The sequence below is a fragment of the Phyllobates terribilis genome, unplaced genomic scaffold (assembly GCF_046119375.1).
Source record: "Phyllobates terribilis strain yellow unplaced genomic scaffold, ASM4611937v1 Scaffold_98__1_contigs__length_5973952, whole genome shotgun sequence".
In the NCBI taxonomy this organism is placed as follows: domain Eukaryota; kingdom Metazoa; phylum Chordata; class Amphibia; order Anura; family Dendrobatidae; genus Phyllobates; species Phyllobates terribilis.
Window position 1 is genome coordinate 2,426,694 of NW_027362858.1, and position 17,839 is coordinate 2,444,532.

The 17,839-nt window shown below is 44.1% G+C and overlaps 1 protein-coding gene across 1 annotated transcript in view; it reads left to right on the top strand.

Moving 5' to 3' along the window:
• LOC141198613 (uncharacterized) overlaps positions 1-17,839 on the top strand; it is a 171,917-nt gene that overhangs the window by 48,541 nt on the left and 105,537 nt on the right. The window lies entirely within an intron of this gene.

The following is a 17,839-nucleotide window of genomic DNA, read 5'->3' on the forward strand; positions in this document are numbered from 1 at the left end:
ACACCTTATGTTATTGTAATGCTTTACATCACTCTGTAATTTGGCTGAAATGTGATGTGTCTGATACATTCTATTTTTTAATAAAATCATTAAAACTTATAAAGTGCCTTTCATATTCACTGTGCAGTACAACAACATACACTGTGTGCAGAATTATTAGGCAAGTTGTATTTTAGAGGATTATTTTTATTATTGATCAAAAACTATGTTCTCAATCAACCCAAAAGACTCATAAATATCAAAGCTTAATATTTTTGGAAGTTGGAGTGTTTTTTTTTTAGATTTGGCTATCTTAGGAGGATATCTGTTTGTGCAGGTAACTATTACTGTGCAGAATTATTAGGCAACTGAATAAAAACCAAATATAATCTCATCTCACTTGTTTCTTTTCACCAGGTAAACCAATATCAGTGCACAAATTTACAAATAAACATTTCTGACATGCAAAAACAAAAACCAAAAAAATTAGTGATCAATATAGCCACCTTTCTTTATGATGACACTCAACAGCCTTCCATCCATAGATTCTGTCAGTTGCTTGATCTGATTTCCATCAACATTTCGTGCAGCAGCCACCACAGCCTCCCAGACACTGTTCCCAGAGGTGTACTGTTTTCCCTCCCTGTAGATCTCACATTTTATGATGGACCACAGGTTCTCTATGGGGTTCAGATCAGGTGAACAAGGGGGCCATGTCATTATTTTTTCTTCTTTTAGACCTTTACTGGCCAGCCACCCTGTGGAGTAGTTGGATGCATGTGATGGAGCATTGTCCTGCATGAAAATCATGTTTTTCTTGAACGATACCGACTTCTTCCTGTACCACTGCTTGAAGAAGTTGTCTTCCATAAACTTAAAGTAGGTCTGGGAGTTGAGCTTCACTCCATCCTCAACCAGAAAAGGTCCCACAAGTTCATCTTTGATGATACCAGCCCATACCAGTACCCCACCTCCACCTTGCTGGCGTCTGAGTCGGAGTGGAGCTCTCTGCCCTTTACTGATCCAGCCTCTGGCCCATCCATCTGGCCCATCAAGAGTCACTCTCATTTCATCAGTCTATAAAACCTTTGAAAAATCAGTCTTAACATATTTCTTGGCCCATTCTTGACGTTTTATCTTATGTTTCTTGTTCAAAGGTGGTCGTTTTTCAGCCTTCCTTACCTTGGCCATGTCCCTGAGTATCGCACACCTTGTGCTTTTTGATACTCCAGTAATGTTGCAGCTCTGAAATATGGCAAAACTGGTGGCGAATGGCATCTTGGCAGCTTCACGCTTGATTTTCCTCAATTCATGGGCAGTTATTTTGCGCCTTTTTTGGCCAACACGCTTCTTGCGACCTTGTTGGCTATTTGCCATGAAACGCTTGATTGTTCGGTGATCACGCTTCAAAAGTTTGGAAATTTCAAGACTGTTGCATCCCTCTGCAAGACATCTCACAATTTTGGACTTTTCACAGCCCGTCAAATCTCTCTTCTGACCCATTTTGCCAAAGGAAAGGAAGTTGCCTAATAATTAAGCACACCTTATATAGGGTGTTGATGTCATTAGTCAACACCCCTCCTCATTACAGAGATGCACATCACCAGATTTACTTAATTGGTAGTTGGCTCTCCAGCCTATGCAGCTTGGAGTAGGACAACATGTATAAAAAGTATCATGTGATCAAAATACTCATTTGCCTAATAATTCTGCACACAGTGTAATAATAATAGTGAATTTGATAGTGACATACATAATATGCCACGATCAAATTCAACCAAATTCAAACAACATAATAATAATAATAATAGTAATAGCCCCCGGACATTTAATTGATAGTAACACTATCGAATCTATTTTAATAGTGTCACTATCAATTTCATTGTGCAGCACAGACCCAAAAATAATAATAAACCCCGGAAATTGATAGTAACATTATCAAATCAATTAATTTAATCAAAATTAAATAATTTGATAATGACCCTATCCATTTTAATTGATACACTAATAACACTATCAATTTCATAGTGTCAAAGGGGAGGGGTCAAGCTCTGCAAAAAGGGGAGGGGTTAGACAGTTTGATACACTTTGATGGGGACGGGGCACCTGTCAGATTGAGTTTGATGGATTATATGAATTCTTTACTACTAGTATTTTAACTCAGGAGTGGGAGCCAAAACCAGATGAGGAACAATCAGAGAAACGGTCTAATAGAAACAAGTCACCAATTCTGCATTTATCACGCACTCCTGAGAAAAAATACTCACCAAATACTGATAGTGGGGTCGTAGCCTCATATATAGCCATCCACCTCTCCAGTCGCCTTGGCAGGTTTTCTTGTTAAAAAAGGTTGGAGGGTTGCATTTGTGCTTGGATTTTAGAGAGATTAATAAAATAACGGTTCACAATCCCTATCCTTTATCCCTTATATTATCTGGAGCTACATGGTTTTCTAAACGTTTCTTGAGAGGGGCATATAACCTTATACTCGTACGTCAGGGTGACGAATGGAAGACCGCATTCAATACCAGGGCTGTGGAGTCGATACGCTAAGCCTCTGACTCAGACTCCGCAATTTCCATGACACCTACTCCGACTCCCTCATACATGGCTCATGTTTAATTTACTGTCGCACAGATTCATCTCAACTAAAAGTCTAGACCCTTAGATCAGGAATAGGACAGACATTAATAGGACATTTCATAACTTTCCCAAATTCTTATGAAAAATATATTCCCCACAAACTGCATTGAACTACTGTACCCAATTTATTATATATTTTAGGAGTTGGAGTCGGTCTATTTTATACCGACTCCATCAAAATGGACACTGACTCTGACTCTACAGCCCTGTTCAATATTCCTCAGTGTCATTTTGAAAATTTGGTGATGTAATTTGGGTTAACCAATGCTCCCGCCGTCTTTCTAAATTTCATACACTTTTTGCTCACTGGTGGGTAGCTTTGTGGTGATTTACCCAGATGACATTGATTAATTCACATACTCTGGAGGAGCATCGTGAGCATGTCAGACAGTTTCTCCAGGTTCCACATGACAACCTTTATTTGCTAAACTGGAGAAATGTCAATTTGAGATCCAGCAGGTCCAGCACATAAGGTGACTGTCTTGACCGATCATAACAACCTGTTGTATATTGACGGTGCTAACGATGTTCCGTCACAACCCTGGACCTACGTCCATGTACTTTGTCACCGATTTGCTTAACACTGGTGGTAATACTGTAGTGTTGTTGGTGGTGTACCGTTTTAGCAAAATGGTTCTTTTGGTCCCTCTTCAAAAGCTGCTTGGGTATCAAGCTGTCTTTTCTCTCAGTCTATCATGACAGTTAAGTTGCAGCTTCCTTTTGCCTGGAAAATCAATAATTCTTTCCATTCTTCTCTTTTAAAAAAAGTTTGAGGGGACCTCAAGACATAATTGAGGTGGATTTGGAAGGGTATCGGGAGTATGAGGTAGGGAGAGTTCTTGGTTCCAGGTGGGTCAGGTGCTGTCTGTATTATCTCATTAAGTAAAAAGATAATGGTCCTTAAGATAATTCCTAAGTTAATTCAGTGGATCTTCATGCGATCAGATAAACTGATTATTGGGTGGGGCTGAGGAAAACCTAGCGGTCATGGTACACATTGGTACCAATGACAGAGTTAGAGGGAGGTGGAAGGTCTTTAAAAATGATTACAGGAAATTAGGAGAGAAGCTGAAGTATAGGACCTCCATGGCGGTGTTCTCAAGAATACTGCTGATTCCACTAGCATCACTAGAAAGTCAGGGGGAGCTTAAGGAGATAATTAAGTAGCAGGAAGAAAGGGTTTGGGTTCATGGAGAACTGGGCTGACTTTTCTGTCAGCTACAGGCTCTACGATAGAGACAGGCTACAGTTCTAATGGGGAGGGTGCAGCTGTGCTGGGGGAAAAAATGGTTAGATGGATGGAGGAGCTGTCAAACTAGGATGTGGGGGAGGGAGGGTAGCTGTCCAAATAAGGGAGTAGAGTAGACAGAGTGACACAGTAGGGGTCAATGAGGATTTAGGGGGGCTGGAACATTCAAGGAAAGAAAGAAGGCGAGTAGCAGTAATAAATGTGCTAATAGTATTAAATGTCTGCAGACAAATGCAAGAAGTCTTGAAAACAAAATGAATGAATTAGAGACTCTTATGTCAGCCACAGATTACGATGTAGTGGCCATTACTGAAACCTGGCTGGATAAAAGCCATGACTGGGTGACAAAGAAGGTAGAGGGGTGGGTAATTTTGTTAAATCCAACTTAAGACCTTGAGCTCAATGACCACATAGGGGGAAGCTTCAACAATGTAGAGCAGACATGCCCGATTTTGGGTGATTATATTTGGCATGCGACACCAGAACCACCACACCTATGTGGGGCTATTATTCTGCATAGAGGACTTTGTGGGGCCCATTATACTGTATGGAAAGCTATACAGGGCCCACTAAACTGTATGGAGGACTATGTGGGGCTCATTATACAGTATACTGGTTGGCCCACGACTTTGTTCAAGTTTTTCATTTTGGCCCTCTGCGTGTTTTTAAGTTTTACATCCCTGATGTAGAGTCAGTATGGGTAAATGTACAGTACAGACCAAAAGTTTGGACACACTTTCTCATTTAAAGATTTTTCTGTATTTTCATGACTATGAAAATTGTACATTCACACTGAAGGCATCAAAACTATGAATTAACACATGTGGAATTATATACTTAACAAAAAAGTGTGAAACAACTGAAAATATGTCTTATATTCTAGGTTCTTCAAAGTAGCCACCTTTTGCTTTGATGACTGCTTTGCACACTCTTGGCATTCTTTAAATGAGAAGGTGCGTCCAAACTTTTGGTCTGTACTGTATTGAATAGCATAATGATGTGAATTCATGTTATGGTAAGCCGTAACTAATATTCATATAAAATGTATAATTATACTTCCCTAAATCTAAATCGAAGCAATCACAGGTCCAATCGTCATCCTCTGATGTCATCGGGTCTTCGTCTCGTCTTCTTCTTGGTTCTTTTACAACAGTCTTTAGAAAAAAACTCCTTTGAAATAAATTATAGCGTGTAGCTATTGTACAGTCCATAATTGTATTCATTATTGTTCAGTCCATAAACTGTACTATGTGTCATGTGTCAATCAAAGTCCATAAATTAAATGTTGATAAGAAAACAAAGTCCATAGATTATATGTAGCTTTAATATCTGTGCAGTGTCACCTGGACTTACATTGGATTGTCATTGGATAATTCTGGAATCCGCACTGGTCTCGTGTCCTTTGTGACTTTTGGAACAGATGTGACATCTTTGGTCAGCATAGCAAGGGTTAATTTGACACTTCCCTGCTTTATATAGCAACATAACCAGTACTTAATCCTTAATGTACAGGACACATATGTCAGGATGATAGCTTTCTGACAATCACCTTTCATTTTTACCAGCTTTCATTGAAGCGTTGCAGGTGATAAGAATAGTGTTGAGCGATACCTTCCGATATCGGGAAATATCGGATCGGATTGGATCGGACCGATACCCAAAAAGTATCGGATATCGCTGATCTGATACCGGAAACCAATTCAAGTCAATGGGACAGAAATATCGGAATAAAAATAAACCCTTTCTTTCCTTGTAGGTTAATTCTACATGAAGGAAAACAACTAAGAATAATGTAGAATGTATTGGGGGAGATGGGGGAGACAATAAAGGCATAGAGGTTTAGCCCAATCAAATGGAATATCAGGAATTAATATATTTTTTAAGACGTTCTGAGTTACAGAAGTATTGACTATGTTAAATATTTTTATATTTTGTCAGATATTTATGTTTCACTACTTCCATGCTGTTCACCTTCTTTTTTACTTCTCCCACACTTTCTCCTTCATCACCCTCAGCATCAGCATCTTTTTCATCAACTTCTTCTTCACCTACTTCATCTTCTTCTTCTTCACCTTCTTCGTATTATTCTTTTTTTTTACATTCTTCATATTCTTCTTATTCAACTATTCTTCTTCTTCATATTCTACTTCTTCATCTTCTTCATCTTCTTCATATTCTTATTTGTGACAGGCATTCCTGTAGTTGTTATCTATAAAAGTTTGAACATTACACCTTTCGTTCTGCCCATCACAAAAGAATTACAACAGGATTTGTCTGCGTTCAGTTTGGCCTGCAGCAGCAGGTCTTTTCCAGGGGCACCACGAGGAGGAACGGACTCACCCCCATACACTGCTTAGTCTTCTTCTGCTTATAATTTAGATAATATCTTTTGCTCTGATTTTTAGTCTTATGCTTAATGTTCTTCTGCTTTTTGTTCTGCAGCTTCTTGTACTTCTGCTTCTTGGTTTTCTGTCTCTTGTTCTTCTGTATCTTGGTGGTTGTCTTCTTGTTCTTTGTCCACTTGGTCATCTTCTTCAGGGTCATCTTTTTGGTCTTTTTCGGGGTGGTCTTCAGGGTCGTCGTCTTCAGGGTCGTCGTCTTCGGGGTCCTCGTCTTCTTCGGGGTGGTCTTCAGGGTCCTCGTGTTCAGGGTCGTCATCTTCGGGGTCCTCATCTTCTTCGGGGTGGTGTTCAAGGTCCTTGTCTTCAGGGTCGTCGTCTTTGGGGTCCTCGTCTTCTTCGGGGTGGTCTTCAGGGTCCTCGTCTTCAGGGTCATCGTCTTCGGGCTTCTTGTCTTCTTAGGGGTGGTCTTCAGGGTCCTCGTCTTCAGGGTCCTCGTCTTCATGGTCCTCGTCTTCTTTGGGGTGGTCTTCAGGGTCTTCGTGTTCAGGGTCGTCATTTTGGGGGTCCTCGTCTTCTTCGGGGTGGTCTTCAGGGTCGTCGTCTTCAGGGTCCTCGTCTTCTTCGGGGTGGTCTTCAGGGTCCTAGTGTTCAGGGTCGTCGTCTTCGGAGTCCTCGTCTTCTTCGGGGTGGTCTTCAGGGTCGTCATCTTCGGGGTCCTCGTCTTCTTCGGGTTGGTCTTCAGAGTCCTCGTCTTCGGAGTCCTCGTCTTCTTCGGGGTGGTCTTCAGGGTCCTCGTCTTCAGGGTCCTCGTCGGGGAGATCCAGAGTGATTACCAAGAACCATTTTAAAAAGCTTGAACTTGGAAATGTAGCAGAAGGTACAAGAAGGCTGAGGAACTGCCGAGAACCAGCTGATGGTACTGGAACTCGGATGGGTAGCAGAAGGTACAAGAGCCAATGGAACTACCGAGGACCAGCTGACGGTACTGGAACTCGGTTACTAAGCAGGAGGTACCTGTGCCAGAAAGCACTACCAAGGACCAGCAGACGTTGGTGGAACTTGGATACCGAGAAGGAGGCACCTAAGCCAAAGGCACTGCCGAGAACCAGCTAACGGTACTGGAACCCGGATGGGTAGCAGAAGGTACCCATGTAAAAAAAAAGTTGCAAGGCCACGAGCCGGCCGCAGTTACCGAAACCCACAGTCCTACAGGGGGTGCTTGTCTTATTGGCACTATGGAACCAGCCTTCATTGCCAGATCCCGCAGCCCACATAGGAGTCACCTAAACTGCAGGCACCATAGAGTCGGCTAACCCGACCGCAACACGACAGGACAACGCATTGGAGGCAAAGTGTCGTTGACACTACCCGGAAACAGCTGGCGTGCTGGAACCAGGCTGGGCAGGAGTGAGTACCCGTGCCAAAGACACTGCCGAGAACCAGCTGACGGTACTGGAACTCGGATGGGTAGCAGAAGGTACAAGAGCCAATGGAACTACCGAGGACCAGCTGACGGTACTGGAATTCGGTTACTAAGCAGGAGGTACCTGTGCCAGAAAGCACTATCAAGGACCAGCAGACGTTGGTGGAACTCGGATACCGAGAAGGAGGCACCTAAGCCAAAGGCACTGCCGAGAACCAGCTGACGGTACTGGAACCCGGATGGGTAGCAGAAGGTAGAAGAGCAAATGGAACTACCGAGGATCAGCTGACAGTACTGAAACCCGGATGGGTAGCAGAAGGTACAAGAGCCAATGGAACTACCGAGAACCAACTGACGGTACTGGAACTTGGTTACTAAGCAGGAGGTACCTGTGCCAGAAAGCACTACCAAGGACCAGCAGACGTTGGTGGAACTTGGATACCGAGAAGGAGGCACCTAAGCCAAAGGCACTGCCGAGAACCAGCTGACGGTACAGGAACCCGGATGGGTAGCAGAATGTACCCATGTAAAAAAAGTTGCAAGGCCGCGAGCCGGCCGCAGTTACCGAAACCCACAGTCCTACAGGGGGTGCTTGTCTTATTGGCACTATGGAACCAGCCTTCATTGCCAGATCCCGCAGCCCACATAGGAGTCACCTAAACTGCAGGCACCATAGAGTCGGCTAACCCGACCGCAACACGACAGGACAACGCATTGGAGGCAAAGTGACGTTGACACTACCTGGAAACAGCTGGCGTGCTGGAACTAAGCTGGGCAGGAGGGAGTACCCATGCCAAAGACACAGCTGGGAAACAGCTGGCGGTGCTGGAACCCAGGGTAAATACTAAAAACAGAGTGGAGCCAGAGGCCTAATTGGAGCAAGTTTAAAATCTGTAGTAGTGTGAATGTGGACAGAGCAGGAGAAATTGACGTACGCACAGCAGGGGAACAGCTGACGTTACTGAACCCCAATAACACGGCAGCCAGTGTTGACTGTGCAGACGGCACTTCTGAGCGCCAACTGGCGGTGTTGAAGCTCATGGATAATACTGAAAACAGAGGAGCCAGAGGTGTAATTGGAGCAACTTTAAAATCTGTAGTAGTGTGAATGTGGATAGAGCAGGAGAAATTGACGTACGCACAGCAGGGGAACAGCTGACGTTACTGAACCCCAATAACACGGCAGCCAGTGTTGACTGTGCAGACGGCACTTCTGAGCGCCAACTGGCGGTGTTGGAGCTCAGGGATAATGCTGAAAACAGAGGAGCCAGAGGTGTAATTGGAGCAACTTTAAAATCTGTAGTAGTGTGAATGTGGACAGAGCAGAAGAAATTGACGTACGCACAGCAGGGGAACAGCTGACGTTACTGAACCCCAATAACACGGCAGCCAGTGTTGACTGTGCAGATGGCACTTCTGAGCGCCAACTGGCGGTGTTGGAGCTCAGGGATAATGCTGAAAACAGAGGAGCCAGAGGTGTAATTGGAGCAACTTTAAAATCTGTAGTAGTGTGAATGTGGACAGAGCAGAAGAAATTGACGTACGCACAGCAGGGGAACAGCTGACGTTACTGAACCCCAATAACACGGCAGCCAGTGTTGACTGTGCAGACGGCACTTCTGAGCGCCAACTGGCGGTGTTGGAGCTCAGGGATAATGCTGAAAACAGAGGAGCCAGAGGTGTAATTGGAGCAACTTTAAAATCTGTAGTAGTGTGAATGTGGACAGAGCAGGAGAAATTGACGTACGCACAGCAGGGGAACAGCTGACGTTACTGAACCCCAATAACACGGCAGCCAGTGTTGACTGTGCAGACGACACTTCTGAGCGCCAACTGGCGGTGCTGGAGCTCAGGGATAATGCTGAAAACAGAGGAGCCAGAGGTGTAATTGGAGCAACTTTAAAATCTGTAGTAGTGTGAATGTGGACAGAGCAGAAGAAATTGACGTACGCACAGAAGGGGAACAGCTGACGTTACTGAACCCCAATAACACGGCAGCCAGTGTTGACTGTGCAGATGGCACTTCTGAGCGCCAACTGGCGGTGTTGGAGCTCAGGGATAATACTGAAAACAGAGGAGCCAGAGGTGTAATTAGAGCAACTTTAAAATCTATAGTAGTGTGAATGTGGACAGAGCAGGAGAAATTGACGTACGCACAGCAGGGGAACAGCTGACGTTACTGAACCCCAATAACACGGCAACAAGTGTTGACTGTGCAGACTGCACTTCTGAGCAGCAACTAGCGGTGTTGGAGCCCAGGGTAAATACTAAAAGCAGAGGAGCCAGAGGTGTAATTGGAGCAAGTTTTAAATCTGTAGTACAGTGGATGTGGACAGAGCAGGAGAATTTGCCGGACACACAGTTGGGGATCAGCTGACATTACTGAACCCCAATAACACGGCAGCAAGCGTTGACTGTGCAGACGGCACTTCTGAGCAGCAACTAGCGGTGTTGTCGCTCAGGGATTACAGTTCAGGTGGTAGAAACATTAACACAACAGGAGACCTGGATACTGTTGCCAACCAATTATTTATTCCGGAAGAGAACTGGCAAATTCATGCGAGATCCAGGCCTTGTTCATTTTCAGAAAAGTAAGCCAGTCAACGTTATCGGAGGATAGTCGCATGCGACGGTCTGTTAGTACACCACCTGCGGCACTAAAGACGCGTTCCGATTATACACTAGCAGCAGGGCAAGCTAGCACCTCCAATGCATACTGGCTAAGCTCTGGCCATGTATCCAGCTTAGAGACCCAAAACTTGAAGGGGGCAGAGCCGTCTGGGAGTACACTGAGAGGGCAAGACATGTAGTCTGTCACCATCTGACGGAAACGTTGCCTCCTGCTGACTGGAGCCGTCTGTGATGGTGTAGACATTTGTGGCGGCGGGGACACAAAACTTTGCCACACTTGGGCCATACTGGTCTTGCCTTGTGCTGAGGCGCTGCTTCTGCTCCCTCTTTGTGCAGAGCTTCCTCCACTGCCTCGACGCACTGAGCTGCTTTGTAAAGCACTAGCAGCACTGCTCTCGGTTGGAATGGAGAACATGATGGAATGCACCAGTGCGTTTTGGTACTCCCGCATTTTACGCTCCCGGTTCAACGGTGTTATGAGGCTTTGTAAGTTGTCCCGGTAGCGAGGATCTAGGAGGGTGGACACCCAATAATCAGCCGTGTTGAGAATGTGGGCGATGCGGCGGTCGTTTCTCAGGCACTGCAGCATGAAATCAACCATGTGCTGCAGACTGCCAACTGGCCAAGAAACGCTGTCCCCTGCTTGAGGCGTGATCTCTGCCTGCTCTGCATCACCCCACCCTCGCTCTAGATACTAACTACTAGAGCATTGTGTACCTCCCTCCTCTGGACAGATGTCTTCCTCCTCCATTGACTCCTCCTCATCCTCCTCACAAAGTGTCCCCTGCCTAGGCCTTTGTGAGGAACTACGTTGCGCAGACTGTGCAGAAGCAGATGGCATTTGTGACTCCTCATCCTCCACCTCTTCCAAAACCTCGTCCCTTAGTGCTTGCAGTGTTTTTTCAAGCAGGCAGATAAGGGGGATAGTCATGCTGACTAGTGCATCATCTGCACTCGCCATCCGCGTGGAATAATCGAAGGCACGCAAAACGTGGCAAATGTCCTTCATAGAGGCCCACTCAGTGGTGGTGAAGTGTGAACGGCGCGCACTGCGACTTGTTTGCGCCTGCTGCAGCTGGTACTCCATTACTGCTGCCTGCTGCTCACACAACCTCTCCAACATATGTAACGTTGAATTCCACCTGGTGGGTAGGTCACATATGATGCGATGTTCCGGAAGACGTAATCGGCGCTGCAGAGCTGCAATGCGCGATCTTGCGTTGCTGGAACGCCGCAAGTGAGCGCACTCTATGCGGACCTTGTGAAGCAGTGCATCAAGATCCGGATAGTCCCTCAAAATACTCTGCACGACCAAGTTGAGCACATGTGCCAGACATGGGATGTGAGTGAGGTTGCCTAGGCCCAGAGCTGCCACCAGATTTTGGCCATTGTCACACAGTACCATGCCTGGCTGGAGATTCGCTGGCACAAACCACACGTCGCTCTGCTGCTTGATGGCATTCCAGAGCTCCTGCGCTGTGTGGCTTCGATTCCCGAAAGAAATTAATTTTAATACGGCCTGTTGACGTTTGGCCACGGCTGTGCTCATATCGGTCATCATAACAGGTAACCGTTCACGGGTCGATGTGGAAGTAGACCGTGACGGCTCCTGCAGCGCTGATTCAGAGGAACTGGAGTATGAGGAGGAGTCAATGTGTACAGACTGGATTCCTGCAATCCTTGGAGTTGGCAGAACACGTACAACGCCACTCTCAAGATCTGTACCCGACTCCACAACATTTACCCAATGGGCAGTGAGGGAAAGGTATCGTCCCTGTCCATGCTTACTGGTCCACGCATCGGTGGTCAGGTGGACCTTGCTACTGACGGCGTTTTGTAGCGCATGTTTAATTTTTCCCTCCACATGCTGTTGCAGGGCAGGGTCGACTTGCCTGCTGAAATAAAAGCGGCTGGGCACGTTGTATTGTGGGACTGCCAATGCCATTAAGTTATGGAAGGTGTCAGTCTCCACCAGCCTGAATGATAGCATTTCAAGGGCCAGTAGTTTAGCAATGCCAGCATTCAGAGCCTGTGCTCGGGGGTGGTTTGCAAAGTATGGGCGCCTTTTCTCCCGTGCCTGTGCTAACGATGGAGGTAGACTGGCCTGGGAGTGTGAGGATGACAGGGAAAGTGGTGCTGTGGGTGGAATTACACTGTGTCTCTGTACAACAGTGCCAGAGGTTCTTCCATGGCGATCCTGTGAGGAAGCCGAACCAGCTGTGTGTAAGCTGGAGGAAGAGGCTACAACACGAGTTGAAGAGGTGGTAGGTGGCGCTGTTGGTTGGCCTAGGTCTTCAGTGTGTTTTTGTAACTCCACCACGTGCTTGGTCCGCACATGTTTCCACATATTTGTGTTATTGAGGTTGCTGACACTTTTCCCTCTTTTCACCTTCTGATTACACAGCTTGCATTTGACAAAACAAATGTCATCTGCAACTGTGTCAAAAAAGGACCAGGCACTGCAAGTCTTGGGAGCGCCCGCTTTGGATTTTGGAAGAGCCATGCTCCTAATGGGTGCCGAAGTGGAGGCTACAGGGAACCAAGTCTGCCCGCTCCCTCTCCCTCCTTTTTGGGCCATTCGGGGAATCTCTTCCTCAGAGCTGCTCCCACCACCTTCCTGTCCCTCATGCCATGATGGGTCAAGGACCTCATCATCTACACCACCCTTTTCAAACAACTGCTTCTCCTGAGTAGTCTCGACAGCACAGTATGCACCAGAAAGTGGCACCTGAGTCTCATCATCAGATGCGTACTGAGGTGTGCTGCTGACTATAGGCACTGGCCCACCTGCCTCTTCAGATTCAGAGAGACAAAACGGTTGCGCATCACTGCATACTATCTCTTCTTCAAATTCTCGAATTCTGCTTGGCTGGCCCCCTCTTTCCAAGCCAAGAGATTCAGAGAACAGAAGTAGAGATGGCTCCTGTCCAGGGCTCTCTGACTGCCTGGGCAGTTTGGCAGGTGGTGAAGAGACAGATGGCTGCTCTTCAGTGCTCAGGACCTGAGAGGATCTGGAACTAATTGAAGTCGATGTGTTAGCTGCCATCCATCCGACAACGGCTTCAATTTGGTCCTCCCGCAGCAGTGGGGTACGGCTAGCTCCTACAAAGCTGCGCATAAAGGACTGTTCCCTGGTAAAACTGGGGGATGCTGAGTCACTGGTGCCCGCAGCAGGCACAGAATCCCCACGTCCTCTCCCTGCAGGCACAGAATCCTCACATCCTCTCCCTGCAGAAACTCCACGCCCACAAGCCTTACTCCCTGCCTTCTTCATCTTGGTAGACTGATAAAGATAGGCAGAAAAGTACTAAGGGCTTAGTGTGCTTATTCCTGAACAGCTGCTAACAGGTATAAGAAACACTAATTTAATAAAGTGTGGACTAGACTTTAATATAAGCTAATGTGGCCTACACAACTGTAAAGTGAAGTGTTTGGTGAACTTTATTTTTTTGTCACAAAAAGACACTGGATGTGCCCAAAGATGTAATACCGATAGTATCACAAACTTTTTGCAGCTATTACAATGCAGGAAGGTAACCTACAATGCAATAGATGAGGCTACAAAAAATAGGCTAATACTAATCTGGCTGGGGCTGCACGGCACAATGCTGCAGAAAGGCTCCTCTATCTACTCCTATATAGTGTGTTTGGAACCAACGTAGCTGAATACGGATGGAACCACCACACTAATAGGAGAAATCAGGAAAAATGATCAATTAGCAAAAAAGGATAATGTATGAGGCAGTGACACACGCTGAGCGCACTACAACCAGACGTGGCTGAAGCACACACTACAGCGTGAGCTGCACTCACACACACAGACCTTGCAGACAGCGGTGAACAGTACAGATGCAGAGCACTGTGCACTAGCGCTGCAAGACAAAAAAAAATTCTCTATCTACTCCTATATAGTGTGTTTGGAACTAATTCAGCTGAATACAGATGGAACCACCACACTAATAGGAGAAATCAGGAAAAATGATCAATTAGCAAAAAAGGACAATGTATGAGGCAGTGACACACGCTGAGCGCACTACAACCAGACGTGGCTGAAGCACACACTACAGCGTGAGCTGCACTCACACACACAGACCTTGCAGACAGCGGTGAACAGCACAGAGAACTGTGCACTAGCGCTGCAAGGCACAGCGATTTATAAAGTAGCTTGGGTAAAGCAGAATAGAGCAGATAGGTAGCTAAAACTGTCCCTCAGAACAACAGCGTCCTATCCCTAACTGAATTCACAGCAGAGTGAGCTCAAAATGGCGGCGGAGGCTTTTATAGTGCATCATGACATCATTTCAGCAGCCAATCACAGCCATGCCATTAGTCAACATGCCTACATGCCTAACAGGATGTGCCCACACTTCTTAGGATCCTCATTGGCTGAATAAAATGAAACTGGCTCATTGCATTCCGGTATACGATATGCTAAAAGTATCGGAATTAAGTATCGGAATTTCGATACCGCGAATATCGGCCGATACCCGATATTTCAGTATCTGAATGCTCAACACTAGATAAGAAACCACTGGAACTTGATGAAAACTTGAACACAACACAGTTCATTTAGGATCATCGTCCTCTGTAATCCTGGTGGTCAGTGGTGTGAATGTATTGAATTGACACATCTATCATCACTCAGCATTCAGCAATTTTACCTTCTGATACTTCTGGATAGCGTCTGTTTCTTCTTGTAACTTTTGAGAATCTCTTTAGATTTATAAATATGGAAAGTCTTTATTAAGATAAAATTAATAATTGCAGTATTTTGATTGAAGTCTTCATTCCCTAATCTAATACCAAATCTGGCAATTTCCTAACCTATAATATCACAGCATACCATAGCAATCAGTAATATTCATCTAATTATTTTCAAAATATTAATATCAATGATGTTTGGAATAATAAAACAATAATAGAAAATAATTATTAATCAGGTTCTTCATGTGATAGAACATTTTTTCATATCATAGGTGTAATTACCTCCTTTTCCAACCCATAGGTGTCAGTGTGTTTTGATGTAACAAGTGTTTATATCTTTATTAACTAGAGATATTGATTAAACCAGTAATACCAAAGAATGTATACTCTTGAACCAAAATGAATAAATATATGAATGAATGAATGACTTGTATTTACTCAAAAAATTGAAATATTTTCTTTTAGTGGAACCATATCATTATATTTAATGAAGCAATATTCTTGTACTAGACATTACTTTATCAAATATTGATGGGCATGGAGAGGGGGTGAAAATTCATGCTCTTTAACAGTGGGCACACGCGATCGCCCGGCCGCAGCAGGAGCCGCGCTGCTGATACACTGTGTGCCGCTATTAAGGAGCATGAACTGCGACTACGCTGTGTGCCGGCTATTAAGGAGCTTTAAGTCACTGCTCCCCACGCACACAGTCCCGACGTGGGGAGCAGTGACTTCCGGCAGCTGATCTCTCCTTGTGAGCCGCGCATGACGTCACATGTTGAGATCAGTGCGGGCAGACAGGATGCAGTGCTGGAGGAAAGAGAAGAAAGGTGAGTAGGAGTGTTTATTTTTTATGTGCAGCCTGATGGGGATTAGGGGGACCATGCATACTAGGATAAGGATGAGGGGGCCATACATACCAGGATAGGGATTAGGGGTGCCATGCATACCAGGATAAGAATGAGGGGGCCATGCATACCAGGATAAGGATGAGGTGTGCCATGCATACCAGGATAGGGATGAGGGGTGCCATGCATACCAGGATAGGGATGAGGGGTGCCATGCATACCAGGATAGGGATGAGGGGTGCCATGCATACCAGGATATGGATGAGGGGTGCCATGCATATCAAGATGGGGATGGGAGCCACGTATAAAAGGAAGGGGGGCATATCTACCAGGATGGGGGATATTATCAGAATTGGGGGACATTGCCCCTATTCCAGTGTCAGCAGCAGACCCACTCTCCCTTAACAGTGCATCGTGACCACATTTTTAGCTTACATTTTTTTTTCTATTTTCCTTCTCTAAAACCTAGGTGTGTCTTATAGTCCGAAAACTACGGTAAGTTATGCAACTTCGCATGTAATACCCTTCTTAGTTATACCATTGTACCTTATTAATATTTCTTCTTTATTAAAATGTGTGAAAAATAAGTATTGATCAAAAGTGATTATATAAATCAGGATCAAAAACACATTTTCCCCCTTAATGCCCAAAAAATATTATTTTATAAAATAATTCACCAAAATTAAAAATAATTATTTTATAAATATTTTGCATACATTTCATATCAATGTGTAGCATATATTTGTCTGAAGATGTGTGTACTCATCTAGGTAACCATTAAAAAATATTAACCTTGAATACTATAAAATTATAATGTGGAAAATTATTCTAAATTATTCTAAATGTAAATTTCCTTTATAAATCATTTTGATGTGTGCTTGCACTTATCCACTATAAACTAAATCAAGAAATAATAATTACTAAAGATATATATATATATATATATATATATATATATATATATATATATAATGTGGATAATACTTAATTATGTATCATAATATTCTCAGAATGAAATGTATTTCTATTACTTCACATAAAAACTTTTTTTTGGGGGGGGGGGATTTTGCAGCTGCTCATGTACTCATCTGTCATTTCACTCTGTCCTAGATCTATTCAAACCATACATTCAACATGCAAAGGTATGAATACATATGTTTTTAACACAAAATTATTATATCCTAATTATCAATGAGCATTGTAAACTATTAAATTTAATATCTTAATATTTCTTTGAATATTCCCCACATACATATAACTATTTCCTTTACTTGTAAAGATAGAAATGTCTTGGAAATTCTCTCTACTCGGCTTACAAGCTTTAAGTTACACCAACAGAAAATAGGAATTCACATATAGTAAAAGGTAAGCCAGCTCACCCAATACTTATAATCTAGCTTGCACGGAACCAGGTGATTCCACACCAGAATATGCTAAAAAAAGGGATAGTTGTTCCAGAGTCTGGTAAAATAATTCTTTCTTTATTTTTCGTCCATTAAAAACTTGCAAAAATTACAAAGGTTGCATAGACAGGGAAGGGGAGCAAGACGCGTTTCGAACGCTCACTTGCGTTCTTTATCACTGCATAGCTACACAATGAACAGGATTTTCTAAAATAATAAAAATGTGCCAATGAAAACAGTTGGAACAAATCACATAATATAATTACCACATTAAGCAACAGTCGTGTATGTTATCAAGCCAAAATCACCAGGGTATGTGAACTTTTGATCAGGGTCATTTGGATGTTTTTGGTTGTCATTAAGATTTAAAAAGAGAAAACACAGTAGTTTGACAATAAATGGCTTCACCCAACCAATAACCATGAGTGGAGAAAAGGTTTTTTTTGTTATCATTCATATTCTCTGAAACAAGGCCAAGAAAGGAAAAATTCTGCCGGGGTATGTAAACTTTTGATCACAACTGTATATACAGGGTGGGCCATTTATATGGATACACCTAAATAAAATGGGAATGGTTGGTTATATCAACTTCCTGTTTGTGGCACATTAATATATGA